Raw genomic sequence first — 15,274 nt, forward strand, 5'->3', positions numbered from 1 at the left:
AACTCGACTATCGAAGCCTTTTGTGACCGTAGACTCCATCAGTATGTGGACACGGTCATAAGCAAAGGGGAAGTTCTCTCCTCCCTTCAGAGAAAAGTACCTCCTTCTTTGATGGCTCCTTCTTTCCACTGGGGTCTCACAGAGATCCTTCATGTAGGATATTTTTTGCCACAGAGTCTTGGCTTTCCATGTCTGAAATAGAGCCATGTTTTTAAAAGTATTTCTTTTGGTCAGTCATGACTAGGTATTTATCACCTTTACTTACACACTTTTGGACTCTATTGCAGAATGATTTGCAAGTATTACTTATAAGAAGCAAACTAATCTCAGTGTGGAAATGTAGCCCCTAAGACTAAGGAATGAAGTACAAATGGCAGCACAACCACAGTGCTTTTCACTAGAGGGATCTGCCAGCAGGGGGCAATGCTCATTTGCACACTCCCCTAATTCTAGCATCCTAAATCATGAAGTATGAAATAGCTATTTGGTAGAAATCTTAGGCTGTAAGATATTTTTGTTCTAGGCAAACAAGACTGGTAACGTAATAAAATCAAAGGTAAGGTATAGAACTGATTATTAAAATTTCAACATTTCTGATAAGCCTTGAGGCTATTTAATTTTGTTGCCTGGAAAACTCTAGATGTTTGCTGATGGCAACACAGCTGGATGCTTGCTAGTTCTCTGTGTATTTCCCTGTTACCCAGTGCACAGAAGCTTCTTGGGAACTATTTATTGAAAAACCTGTGAGTAAATGAAGGCTGTATATATGTGTGCAGTTGGGATGGAGACCAAGGGTAGCACAAAAATGTCTCATACTTGCCTCTCGTTTAAGGTACAGTCATTTCTGTGCAAAGTTTCTCTCTCTCTCTGTCTCAATGCTTATGATGCCACCTTAGAAAGTACTTCTGGTCTTTCCGTCAATTTTAGGGCAACCTGAAATCAGTAAGTATATTCTCCATAGCTTTGCATGAATAGAAAATGGGTGTTGATGCTGAACTTTCCATAGAAGAGTTCTAGGCTTGCTTAGTATTGGTAAAGATGCTTGCCTAGGTTGTATCTGTGAAGAGTAAGATTAAGAAAATTAGAATAACTATTTATCAATCGCCAGTTGAATTAAATGAGTCACTTCACAGAACTGGAGTCAAACAATAAAACTGATGTTCTAGGTTGAATTAAAAGGAGATTCAATGTGTTTCTGTGTATCTTATTTCATCAATTTTGGTATGCAATTATTATTTTGCTCACATAGGCTGATAGCAAAGTTGGTAGTTTGAATCAGTTGGCATAATGCCCAATTTTTTCAACATCTGTTAAATATGTTTCTAATTTTATACTGTCAGTTTTAGTGTATAACTAAATATTTAGCATTAAGGAATGCCCTCTGGGGATGACTGGATGATTCTTAATGCTGCCAATAGTTCGTTGTGCATTTGTTTTAGAAAGTCGACCTTAAGGCATAAACTACAGGCCCAGTGGGATGAAAACTTTCCCCGAGCACTCTTGATGTTTGGTTCCTTGGCCAGCCTGTAAATCACAGCAAAAGAAATTTGCAGAGAGGCTTTCAAAGAGGCAGTAGAGCAAATCTTCGGATTAGCTGTATGTGGGTGGAAGGATCTTGCTAAAATGTGCTCCTCACACCTCAGTGCAGGTCTCCCTCTGCGTCCACTCGTGGTGCCCTCTGCGTTCACTTGTGGTCTCCCTCTGCATTCACTCATGGTCTCCCTCTGTGTTCACTCGTGGTCTCCCTCTGCGTTCACTCGTGGTCTCCCTCTGCGTCCACTTGTGGTCTCCCTCTGCATTCACTCACGGTGGCCCTCTGCGTTCACTCATGGTCTCCCTCTGCGTTCATTCGTGGTCTCCCTCTGTGTTCTCTTGTGGTCTCCCTCTGCGTTCACTCGTGGTCCCCCTCTGCGTTCACTCATGGTCCCCCTCTGCGTTCACTTGTGGTCTCCCTCTGCATTCACTCATGGTGGCCCTCTGCGTTCACTCATGGTCTCCCTCTGCATTCATTCGTGGTCTCCCTCTGTGTTCACTCGTGGTCTCCCTCTGCGTCCACTCGTGGTCTCCCTCTGCGTTCACTCGTGGTCCCCCTCTGCGTTCACTTGTGGTCTCCCTCTGCATTCACTCATGGTGGCCCTCTGCGTTCACTCATGGTCTCCCTCTGCATTCATTCGTGGTCTCCCTCTGTGTTCACTCGTGGTCTCCCTCTGCGTCCACTCGTGGTCTCCCTCTGCGTCCACTCGTGGTCCCCCTCTGCGTCCACTCGTGGTCTCCCTCTGCGTCCACTCGTGGTCTCCCTCTGTGTCCACTCGTGGTCCCCCTCTGCGTCCATTCGTGGTCTCCCTCTGCGTTCACTCATGGTCTCCCTCTGCGTCCACTCGTGGTCCCCCTCTGCGTCCATTCGTGGTCTCCCTCTGCGTTCACTCATGGTCTCCCTCTGTGTTCACTCGTGGTCTCCCTCTGTGTTCACTCGTGGTGCCCTCTGTGTTCACTCGTGGTCTCCCTCTGCGTTCACTCATGGTCTCCATCTGCGTTCACTCATGGTCTCCCTCTGTGTTCACTCGTGGTCTCCCTCTGTGTTCACTCGTGGTCTCCCTCTGTGTTCACTCATGGTGCCCTCTGTGTTCACTCGTGGTTTCCCTCTGCGTTCACTCATGGTCTCCCTCTGTGTTCACTCATGGTCTCCCTCTGTGTTCACTCGTGGTCTCCCTCTGTGTTCACTCGTGGTCTCCCTCTGCGTTCACTCATGGTCTCCCTCTGCGTTCACTCATGGTGCCCTCTGCATTCACTCACGGTGGCCCTCTGTGTTCACTCGTAATAAACTCGCTTTGCCCCTTCCCGGGCTCCTTGCTTGCAGTAAGGCAGCAAGTGCCAGGAGGAAAGATAACAAGGTCTGAGCAGCAACTTTTCTAGGGAAGGTTTGCCTTCATCCTGATCTAGGCACAGTCTGGTCCCGCACTAAGTGTGGTCCATGCTAGTGACTTTAGTCTCCTTAGCAAACTCTTCTAATTGAGTGCAATTTATTGTAGATAGGGTTTTTTGAAAAAAAAAAAAAAAAGAATAATCATGAATTCCCAACACTATACTTTCTAAGCCTTACTTTAGTGGCAATGATTTGCCCTGTGGCAAGGAGCAACAATGGTATTATTGTCTTAGAATACATTTGCAGTGCTTGTTTATGCTAATAGTACCCTTGGTTTAGTTTCCAATAAGTGCAACAGAATTTCTTCCAGATGTTTTGTTTTCTAGTGTAAGTCTGTATCCTGAAGGTAGAATTCACTTATCAATCTCTATAGCTTATTATTATTATTTTTTTTGACAGGCAGAGTGGATAGTGAGAGAGAGAGACAGAAAGGTCTTCCTTTGCCGTTGGTTCACCCTCCAATGGCTGCCACGGCTGGCGCACGGCGCTGATCTGAAGGCAGGAGCCAGGTGCTTCTCCTAGTCTCCCATGGGGTGCAGGGCCCAAGCACTTGGGCCATCCTCCACTGCACTTCCCTGGCCACAGCAGAGAGCTGGCCTGGAAGAGGGGCAACCGGGACAGAATCCGGCGCCCCGACCGGGACTAGAACCCGGGGTGCTGGCACCGCTAGGTGGAGGATTAGCCTACTGAGCTGCGGCGCCAGCCCTCTATAGATTATTTAATTCAGTTCATTATAGGGATGGCACATGACTAATACAAATCCATTGTATTTGATTTATTCTTGGTTATGTGAAAGGCAAACACAGAGAGACAGAAAGAGAAGCAGACAAACAGACAGACATAGAGAGAAATGCTGGTTTACTTCCCAAATTCTCACAACAGCTGAGACCAGCCCAGGCTGAAGCCAGGAACCTGGAACGCGTTGTGGGTCTCCCATATGGGTGGCAGAGACCCAAATCCTTGAGCCATCACCTGCTGCTCCTCAAAGTACACATTATCAGAAAGTTGGAACTGGAAGCAGAGCCTGGACTGGAACCCAGGCACTCACTGTGGTATGCCAGTATCTCAAGTAGCAGTGTAACTGCTGCACCAAGCTCCACCCCCATTTGTGTTTCCTGACATTCATGCCCCATTTAAGAGCTTTAAGGAGACCACTTTTTTCATCTATTTATTTATAATTTATATATACATTTTAAATTTGCAATAGTTTTAGATTTACATAAAAGTTGTGAAGCTAAAACTGAAAGTTTCTGTATGTCCCATACCCAGTTTCTCCTATTGCTAATACATCTTATATCCGCAAAGCAAATCTGTACAACTAGTGAAAATCATCACTATTTACTAAACTGTATATTTTCTTTATATTCCCTTAGTTTTTAGCTTTCCGTCCCAGTGTCACATGTAGGACACCACACTGCGTCCTGGGGAACTTGGGGAGATTCCTGTGTGCCTTTCTTATCATCTGCTGTCAATGTCATTGTTGGTGTGGCCTTGATGGCAAGGTGGGGTTGGTTTGTCAGATTTCTCCTCCATATTTTCCCCCTTTTTTGCTTCCAGCGACTTTTTCTTTGGGAGCGAGTCACAATGTGCAGCACACACTCAAGGAGAAATATTTCTCCCCCTCCCAGTGCAGGGAACCTCCACCCACCAGGGATTGTTCAGTGTGGGGCCTTGCTCTGTTCTCGTTTGGGTCGATATTTTATACTTTTAGTTGTAATGTGACACTAGATGAATTTATTACTCAAATCATTCTAGCCTTCCTTACTGGGAATTATTCTGATTGGCACGTGTTTTACTTTGACACATCCCACTACTGTGTTATGTCTTTCATTTTTCACTTCTTTTTTAGTTTCTTTCATGTCTTGCCCTTGTAGCATGCTCTGGGCTCATCTTGTTTATTACGTAGCCAAATCTTAGAGACAACAGTTTCTTCTTCTATTACTGGAAATTGTTACCAGAAACCAGGATTTGGGCAATAAGTGTGCTCATTGCCATCGGAGAGTCATTATTTCTAGGCTTTCTCGGCCAACAGCGAGGAAATGCATGGCGTGCTAACCTGCACACAGACACACATCCACGTTTCTGTAAGTATCTGTATGTGTGTATGTGTGTATATCTGTATATGTCTGTATATGGGCACCTGTGTCTGCAATAAGTAAAAACAGTGTCTCCTGATCCATCACGGTGCACTCTAGCCTCTGGGAACTACTTTTCTTTTTTTTTTTTAAAGATTTATTTTATTTATTTGAAAGGCAGAGTTACAGAGAGAGATAGAGACAGAGAGAGGTCTTCCATCTGCTGATTCACTTCCCAGATGGCCACAATGGCCGGAGCTGCGCGGATCCGAAGCCTGGAGCCAGAAGCTTCTTCCAGGTCTCCCACGTGGGTGCCGGGGCCCAAGGACTTGGGCCATCATCCACTGCTTTCCCAGGCCACAGCAGAGAGCTGGATCGGAAGAGGAGCAGCCAGGACTAGCACTGGCACCCATATGGAATGCTGGCGCTTCAGGCTGGTTTTCATGACATATGTCTTTATTTCTTCAGAAGAACTTGTAATTATTAACTGCCTTTTGATAATGTGATTGAAATAGAGTTGTTATTGAAAAAACAAAGCAAAACAAAAATCCAAAACTGAAGGCAGAAGGCCTGGCTCCGGTTTGTGACGGTGGAAGCTAGCACCTTTCTCCTTTCATTAACTGGCGTGAGAAAATATGCAGAAGGCTGTGAGCAGCTGTAGCCCTTGTGAAAACCAAACAAGAAGAAAGAGGCTTAAATTACTTTAGAAGAACCATAAGGGAAAATATTCTGATAAAGAGTTACTGAATGCTGGAATGTAAGATAAGAAGTTAGAATTTCTTCTTCTATTCCTTCAAATTCGGCCAGAGTCCCAGCTGTCTAGAAGAGTAGGCATTTTGCTGTTTCAAAGCTCTTTTTCCTCCTTGAATTGTTGGATTCCTTGCGTAATCAAAGCCTTGGCCTAGGAAAATCCCAGTGTGGCAAACAGAAAGAGGGCTGCAAAAGGAGAATGGGTCACCCCGTCCCTTTTAGAATCTCACGTAAAGGTGAAACAAAACGGATCTCGCTGCACCTGACTCTCTTAGCGTTACGTGGAGAGTGTCAAGTGAGTCCACACTGAGTGCTGACCTGCCCATCCTGGGAGGCGTGAGTGGATGTTTCCTTCCAATAAACAGGTGAACGACCAGATACTCACAGCTTCATGTTAGTCCTTTTTGAAAAGAACTTTTAGTTTATTTTAGTTGCATTCTGCTAACTTTCCCTCATTTCTACAGATCTTTGTTTATCTACCAGGAGGTCAGGAATGATGATTTAAGCAATTATTTTTGGCAGGGCCGCCGTTGAGGCCTAGTGGGTGAAGCCGCTATCTATGACTCTAGCATATGGGTGCTGGTTTGAGCCCCAGCTGCTCTGCTTCTGGTCCAGCTCCCTGTTAAGGGCAGCAGATGGCCCAGGTGTTTGGGCCCCTGCCTGCCACAGGGGAGACCCAGGAGAAGCTCCTGGTTCCTGGCTTCAGCCTGGCCCACCGTGGCCATTGAGGCCATCTGGGTAGTGAACCAGTGGATAGAAGATCAATTTCTGTCCCTATCTCTCTCTGAAACTCTGACTTTCAAATAAATAAATCATCTTTTAAAAATAAAATTATTTTTGGCCTTAGAATGATTAACTTTGTCTATAGAACATCTTTTCTGGAAATGTTCCGGCTAATGATACAATGATTTTGTTAGTGCCAATGGATTGTATTAGGGTCCCAAAAGATCTTTGTTTGACTGCTGCCTGAACCATATACCAGTGATGTGACCTGTGCAAATGCTTATCCTTCTTAGTACCATCTTCGGAATGGCCATAGAAATACTTGCTTTGCAAGGTTGCTGTAAATATGAAGTGTGTTCATGCTCACAAGCTCATGTATGTGCTAAAAACATGCTGATTGCACTCTGGTGGTAGTTATCACTCATGATGAATGCAGCAGTTCATTATAGGAACACTGAATCACTGAATTCTTATTGTATGAAAAGGAATACAACACGGGTTTTTTTTTTTAATAAAAATTACATGTGGCACTTACTCTCGAGGAATTCATGACATTGCAAGAATAATATAAAATTAGTTTGTATTTGTGAATAATAAGAGAGAAAGTTCAGGAAATGTTCAGAGGCAGGAAAAGCTCATTCAAGGTCCAATAATACTTTACAGATAATTCACATAGCAAAAGAAACTAAACTATGGTATCCTTTTTTCTTTCTGAAAAAGTCACTGTGGCATACGGATCATATTAATGATAAGACATCACAACGCACCATGTAAGTAAAGGCATATTTCAACGTTTCCATATTAACTTTTTCAGTTTTACTGTAAAATAATAGGGAACACGTGGGTCAGAGGCAGAATGAGAGGACGAGAAGAGGAGGAGGAGGGTGCACTGTGGGACTGTGGACAGATGCCTTAACCTTCAGGGCCTTCCCTGTGGAGTGAGGGTCACGGCATCAGCAGCCTTCTGGTCTGAGTGATTAAGTGCGTTACTGCTTAAAACAGTGAAGGGGACACAGTAAGCACTCAATAAATATTAACTGATCATCTGGGGAGGCGGGAGAGCGAGAATGACAAGCCCCAGACCCGCTTTCAGAGTGCTCTCAGATGCCTTCTGTGAGATCCTGGAGAAGTCTCTCTGGGCTTCAGTGCTCCCTGTGAAATGAAGGACCCAGGGTCAAAAGTGATCTTTAAACCCCTGCAGCGTTCGCACTGGGATGCAGGAGTGGGAACAACTGGGTGTGGGAGCTGACTGGGCCCGACTTCCTGGGGTAGCAGCCGCCTGACAGGGAGGAGGTAGGTATCTGAGGCGTCTTCAGGGGTGTTGTTGAGGGTACATTTTTACTTTTTTGTTGCCCAGAAAGTGAAATGGGGGTGTTCTTGGTGCATATCTCTCTTCCCACTAAGAATTCAATTAGACCTTACAAGACTTGTCCCCAGATAGCCTGAGCTCAGCCTGTAGGTCTCTTGCTCTTTATTAGGCTGGGGGACTGGGCAGCTGATGTCCTAGGGCAGAATCCCAAGCCCTAGAGGATGAGGGCGCCCGCGGAGCCAACAGGGATTCTGCGTGGGATGAGCCCCAGCACGCGTGCTGCCTCTGTCCTCGTCCAGCCGTGCCTCAGAAGGCAGCTTGCTCCCCCTGCGTTTCTCACCGCGAGCGTTGTGCTTTTCCAGGGTGCGGGGGGCTGGACCCTGGTCCTTTCCCCCTTCTTCCACCCCCACTGCTGACCCAGGCTTTGTGGCTTCCTTTACAAAAGGCAGAGGGCTGCATTCTCCTGACATCAGGACCAAAGGGGAACAGGAATGCACACATCTGTTTCATAGAAGCGCATTCCAGACTTATAACTTGATTAGTACAAGAGAATAGTTGATGTAATTAATTTCCCAGTTATGATGGCTTTCTGTCCTCTTATTGCCTTGCTAAGGGAGACAAGAGAAAAACAAATAATGTGACTATTTTTTAAAAAGTGTAATAGCAATGCCAACATAACTGTTATATAACCGTTATATTAACTCAGTGGAAACAGCAAGCTACTTGTTTGCAGAAATGTGCTGAAGTGAAGATAAAATAATCCTGGGCCTCATTGCAGAGAACCAGACAACTCTGGAGGGGTCACTGTGGACAACGTGAAGCCACGGTTTCCGATCAGCAGGAGGCGTTTTACCCTGGGGTGTGTGTGTGTGTGTGTGTGCGCCCTCATCCTCACAGTCCTGACTGAGGCGATGTTTTTCTGACCTGGGTTCTATCAGGCCCCGAGTGAGGAACGCTTCCTATTGGGTGATGACACAAAACACCTAACCAGAGGACACAGTCTTACCTCCTCCAAGGGGAAGATCTGAGTTGGAGAGAGGACTTCGCTGCTGATTTTGCTTATAAATGTGTTGGACTATTTTTTAAAAATGGTACCTTCTCATACACCTCATTTTCTTTCAGAAATATGACATTAAGCATGAGAATCTGCATAGAGACTGTGAGACCAACGTGGTGATTGTTAGCGTGAAACTGGAAAAATCCCATAATGCACCTCACATCGCAGGAAGGTGTGCTACTGTGTGTGTAACCGCCAGAAGCAGCCCCCCCGCCCCCGCCACTGCCTTCCTCCCAGGACCGAGGACTTCCTGAGGGGCCCAAGGTAGATGTGGGGCAAGTTCCCAGTAAAGCAAGAAGCTCTTTCAGGTTTTCCTTTGTTCCTGGAGACTTTCAAGGGAATTTTTGATTTATGCTTGTTTGATGCTCTTTTCACAAATGCACCTGAACATTACTAAATCATGCTGACAGTGTACTTTCTGTCACTCTTCAGTCCTCACGGCTTATAGCCAGAGGGCGGCACTGCGAAGCAGGAAGAGTGCATAGGCCTGCAGTCTGGTGACTTGAGTTCAAGTCCCTCGTCCACTGCTCACTCATGTTGACCTTGGACGAATTGTGTCAACTCTCCGACTCTGTTTTCTTGGATAAAGAATGTGTTGTATTAGGTCTGTCGCCTACTCTTATTTTTGTCCCTTTTTCCAATCTATTTCCCTCACTCCATGTCTTACACAGAGTAATGTGTAACTGGAATCTTTTTTGCTTGAAATCCCGCAGTCTTCATGTGCCTTCCAGATGGAAAGCAAGCCCTTAAGACTGGTATCCAAGGCCGCTAATGAGCTCTGCTTGGCTCCCTTTCTCCACATTGTAACCCTATTTGCAGTTCCATGAAGTGCCATGTCATTCCACCCCAACCCCAACCCCAACCCTCAGCTTGGGGGCTGGTGAATTTCTACATATTTTACATTTGTTTGAGACACCACACTTACTGGGGGATTCCTGATCTGCCTTTGCCGAGCCGTGCCTGTCCTGTTTCCCTGGAATGCTGGGCTCATCTTTCAGGGTAGTGTTACACTGTTGGCTGCTGCCCTACTGGTCCCTAGGATGAAATTTTTTTTTTCTAGTACTTGGCACAATCCATAATAGGTCTTCAATACATTGTTTGAAAAATGAGCAAATGCCTGCTAGGAGTCTTAGGATCAGAGACTGCAGAGCTGTTATTAACTACGTCATTTTAATCTGTCAAGTGAGAGATCATATTGTATAATACCCAAGAATTCCTTTGATTAGGTCACTAGAATACTCTGACTTTAATTTCAGCTGTTTTGTTTCTCCTTCCTTCATGTTGGCCTATGCCCTCTTCCTAACTGAGCCACTTTCTCCCAACTTACGTTCATGTTCTCAGCTGACTGCCTGCCCAAATACACTTTGAGGTGTACACTTACTCTAAGGTAGGAGTAATCTTTCTGTTCAGGAGGCTACCGTGTCTCTGGAGGTCTGCACTTCAGCAGATAGGAAACTTTACTGAAAAAGAATGAGAACTCACGTAGGCCTCTCCCATGTCTCAAGCCATACAGTCATCAGCTACATGAGACTAAAATGGAGACGTGTATTTGGGATTGGAAAGACACATGTGTGTGAGGGTCTTCATAAAGTTTGTGGAAAATAAAAATGACATTTATTTGTGTGAGAAAAATTGGAAATCATGAATACAATGGATCAAAGGGTTCATGAAAAATATGAAAAAACTGCAGTTTTCAAAAGTTTTAATCTTTTTCACAGTTTTAATCCTTCAACTTAATTTCATTTACTTTTTGAAGTCCTTTCTGTTCATATATATACACACATACACTTATGTGGGTAAAAATGCCATTTAGGTATTCAGTATTCCTTCTATTTGTCGCCCTTTTTCCCAGCTGCAGGTCACTGGGTACCTTAAACGCCTTACTCATTACTCACTTCAGGTAGTGAGGCTACAAAAGAACCACTATACGCAGATGGATAAGCAGACTTTCTAGTTATCTGTTTCATCCCATGCATTATGCTTCCAGTGCATACACAGGAGTTCAAACTTTCAAAGCTGTATCTCAAAATAAATATAATGGCAATAATACTTTTTATTGAGCACTGATTTAATTGCCAAGCATTGGGCTGACTGCATTACAAGCATTATGTCACTTTATCCTAAGGCAGGAAGGACAGCCATCCCAGAGAGCTGGGAAACAAACAAGGTGAGGCCTACACTTGTTTTAGTTTACCACCTTAGAGTTGCTAGGTTTCCAAAGATGAGTGAAGGTGGAACCCTGCTGTTCAGCAGACTGCCTGTGAGAGGAGATGAAACAAAGTCCAGGCGCCAGAATTGCGGCAAAGTAGGTAAAGCTGCTACCTGCAAGGCTGGCACCGGAGATGGGTGTTAGTTTTTGTTCCGGCTGCTCTACCTCTGATCTGGCTCCCTGCTGATGTGCCTGGGGAAGCAGAAGATGGTGAGAGTGTTTGGGGCCCTGCACCCACGTGGGAGACCAAGAGGAAGCTCCTAGCTTTGGCCTGGCACAACCCTGGCTGTTGCAGCCATTTGGGGAGTGAACCAGCAGATGGAAGCTCTGACTCTTTCAAATGAAGATACATAAATACATCTTTTTTTTTTTTTAACTGTAAATAAGGCACCAAGTTTTATTTACATTCGTAACGCACTCTGAACTGCCTGTATTCGTATTTACAACCCCCGGATTCCGCGTCCTGGATCGTTCTTCACATTTCCTGGGTTTTGGCATCAGGTTCAAACACACTTCATACACACTGACCTCCTCTCCTGAAACCACTCGCAAAACTGAATAAATACTAGAGGAAACATTACAGATCCCTTGCAGGCTTGATCTGTGCCGAGGACAGAAGAGTCAGTGCCCTGTGAGGAAGTCCTACGGAGTGAAGAATTAACAAACTGTGAAATTCGCTAGGAAAGCCTCTTAACCCTGCTCAGGGACCACAGAGGTGACCATCCCGCTGGGATCATCACGCATCTTAACCCTGCTCAGGGACCACCGAGGTGACCATCCCGCCAGGATCATCCCGCAGGCTGCCGTCTAGGGGCCGTCACTCTCACAGTCTTCTATCACCCAGCTGTCTTCCTCCACGTCTGCTTGGGAGCAGAAGGGCTGCGGCTGGCTGGCGGGAAGCTCCGCCGCGCTGCCCTGACTCAGAGGCAGAGACCAGGCTTCGGCTTGGGCGGCCTGCGCGGGGTCAGCTGGCGTCTCCTCAGGCCACTGCCCTTCATTGCGCTGCACCTCGTCTCCACTCTCAGGGTCCAACATTCCATGCTCCCCGTCGGCCAGGGCTTCCATCTTCAACCTTCCAAAGTGTCGCTTCAGAGGAAGTCTTCCAATATCTTGGATAAAAGAAATCTGAGCTTGATTTCTCATTGGAATGGTTAACAGAGCAAGGTACGGCAACAGCTGGGTTTGGAGGCACAAAGCTGACACGCAGAAGTCAGAAAAAAGTGCTCTTGCTGCCAGGCAATTTTCCCGATACTTTTTATTTATTAGAAACCACTGGGGCCGGCGCCGTGGCTCAATAGGCTAATCCTCCACCTTGTGGCGCCGGCACACCGGGTTCTAGTCCCGGTTGGGGCGCCGGATTCTGTCCCGGTTGCCCCTCTTCCAGGCCAGCTCTCTGCTATGGCCAGGGAGTGCAGTGGAGGATGGCCCAGGTGCTTGGGCCCTGCACCCCATGGGAGACCAGGAAAAGCACCTGGCTCCTGGCTCCTGCCAGGATCAGCGCGGTGCGCCGGCTGCAGCGGCGGCCATTGGAGGGTGAACCAACGGCAAAGGAAGACCTTTCTCTCTCTGTCTCTCTCTCTCACTGTCCACTCTGCCTGTCAAAAAAAAAAAGAAACCACTGGGGTTTGTGCAAGGGTCGAAAACTTGAAGCTCCGCCTTGGCAATGTGCAAATCCTCGGGCTCTGTTGGAATGTATTACACCTCTCGTGGCTATGGATGTACTGTATTCCCTGAGTAAAGAGCGCGTATTCCAATCACCACTGAGGATATCTGCAAAACTGAGAAATTCACTGGCTCTCACAAGATCATCTACTTCCAGGAAGAAATCTACATAGTTTTGGTGAAGATACAAATTGAATAACTCTCCTGGCATGTGTGACATTTCCACTACTTCCTCAGGGTGAACAAGTAATGGATCCCGTTCATGCTCTGATAAATGAGACGGCAACTGGGGTGAGACTAACTCTGTTGAAGGTGCTCTTTTACAATATAGAATTTTCCCCAAAGCTCTGAAGAGAAAGAGAGAAACGTCTTTGCCACCAATAGCTTGGGCCTCTTGATTTTCAAAAACCCTATCAGGTTTTCTCCTTTGTCTTGATTTTGATAGCACAGCATCTGATTTTAACGACACTCCTTTTTTCCTTGGCCATAAATTGTTCTCTCCTTTAGAAGAAGAAAACTGGAGGCTGTTTATTGCACTTCTGATGTCACCAGAACATCCTTGACAGAGTGACTCTAAAGAACTTCTATCAGGGACAACCATTTTTCTTCCATTCTTATTAGCTTCTATAGTTACTATTCGATTAAGAAACTTCATCATAATTGTTGGTGCCACAGGGTTAAAACTAATATTTGAGATAGAACATTCCTCTTGAATTTCTTTGGGAAACAGTAACCTATGATTATTATCACCACTGACACTGTCAGAGATTATAAATACAAGAGGACATCGGCCAATCTGCACATATTTTCTTAGAACTTCATGTAAACTAGGAGAATCTCGATAAAACTGGTTAGGTAAATCTTCTACCAGAATTATCTTCTTATTAGTTCTTAAATCATCTCCAAGCATTTGTAGTTTGTTATACTTTGTTGCTCTCAATAGAAACTCTTTGAATGCTGCCAACGGAGATTGATATGGAAGCAGAGGGAAGCTTGATTCAGGATTAAACATCTCTTTGAAATCATCTTTTTGGAAGTCTGATAAAACTGGATTAATCCACTCTTGTACATGAATACCATGTTCCTTTGACAGTATTTTTATAGTAGCCGTCTTTCCACATCCAGGAGGACCTGTTATTAATTAGATAGATCCACCCTGTTTTGGTTGCCTTTCTAAAACTTGAGCTTTTAACCAGGTTTCAACTTCTTCAATTTTCTTTTTATGTACAGCAAGTTCATGCTGAGTTTCTGGTTTGTATTTGTCCACCCATGACTCATTTTCAGATAGATATTCCTTTGAATTTTCTAGACCATAAATCGGTTCTAAGGAAGACAGCTTTCCTTTTTTTCTAGTTGGAAATTTGCTCCTTTCTAATGTGGAAGACACATTTTTTCTTCTATGAGTTGAGTTATTCACACCTAATGATGTGGCAGTAATAGTGGAGATGCCTGAATTCTCCAAACAATCATCGAATGATGGGTCTACCCAGTCTGTTACCTTTGTGGAAGACACCTTTGGTCTAAGAAAAGTGTTTGACATCATAAATCTTAATAGTTCCCGTCCGTAGTACACAATCTGTAGCACAACAAAGTATAATTCACTTTCCGGGAGCCGCATTCCCCTCCCTCGTGGGCGGAGAGGAGCCAAGGAGCGCGGGGCCGGCTCCGGTGTTGGGGTGGCCACCCGACCCTCCCCGGGCTCGGCACCGAGCCTCTCGGGGGTCCCGCCTCCCCTACATAAATACATCTTAAAACAAAACAAAACAACCTGAAAGACAGCTAGAGTTTGTAGGAGAGAATTCCGGGAGGAGCTATGAAGATGGAGAACTCCAGGGAGCTGGAGAACTGATCAGCAACAGGCGTGTTAGGAAACAAAGGTCCAGGAAAGAATTTCTGGAAAGGATTCAAGGTAACTACTCGCTCTCACACAAAAATGAAAATATACTGTCTGCCCGGACCAGCAAGACTGGACAATGCCATGAGTCAGAGAGCATGCCTGTGAGGGAGACACGAAAGGGTCTTTCCTCAGTAGCGGGCAATAATTGGCCCTAGACTGACTATTGCTTTGGTCTCCCCTAACAGATTTTAAAAGCAAGTCCCAAAAGACTCAAACTGTTTCCAAATAACTGTCCCAGAACAAAGTTCAAGAATATATATAGTTGTATATTAGTATCCAACAAGGAAAAGTCTTCAATGTCTGATATTCAAAGATTATGAGACCTGGAAAGAAGAAAATATAATAATTAGGGGGAAACTGACATAATAATTGCCTGACTATGCGAATACAAACATTTTTTATAACTGTATTTCATCTACTCATATACTTAAGTTGAGACGTGGAAGCTATAGAAGAATCCAAGTCAAACTTCTAGACATAAAACTACAATGTCTGAGGTGAAAAATATACTTAATAGGACAAGTGGTAGATTAGACAGCAGAGAAAAATAGTTAATGAATTTGAAAAAACAGCTATGGAAATTGCAAATGAAACACAGGCAAGAAAGCAATAATTTTTAAAATATGAACAGAACATTAGTGAGCTACAGAACAACTTTAAGTGGCATTT

At 45.0% G+C, this 15,274-nt stretch overlaps 1 long non-coding RNA gene and 1 pseudogene across 1 annotated transcript; one reads left to right on the top strand and one right to left on the bottom strand.

The window, feature by feature from the left end:
* The first annotated feature begins 2,373 nt into the window (after positions 1-2,373).
* On the top strand, positions 2,374-12,076 carry LOC138844913 (uncharacterized). The gene is made up of 3 exons (XR_011381326.1): positions 2,374-7,241; positions 8,903-11,761; positions 11,817-12,076. It is a non-coding gene; the product is annotated as an uncharacterized lncRNA (long non-coding RNA).
* On the bottom strand, positions 11,737-14,459 carry LOC138844912 (cell cycle checkpoint protein RAD17-like; annotated as a pseudogene).
* Between the last annotated feature and the right edge of the window lie 815 nt (positions 14,460-15,274).

This window comes from Oryctolagus cuniculus, chromosome 13 (assembly GCF_964237555.1).
Source record: "Oryctolagus cuniculus chromosome 13, mOryCun1.1, whole genome shotgun sequence".
Taxonomy (NCBI): Eukaryota; Metazoa; Chordata; class Mammalia; order Lagomorpha; family Leporidae; genus Oryctolagus; species Oryctolagus cuniculus.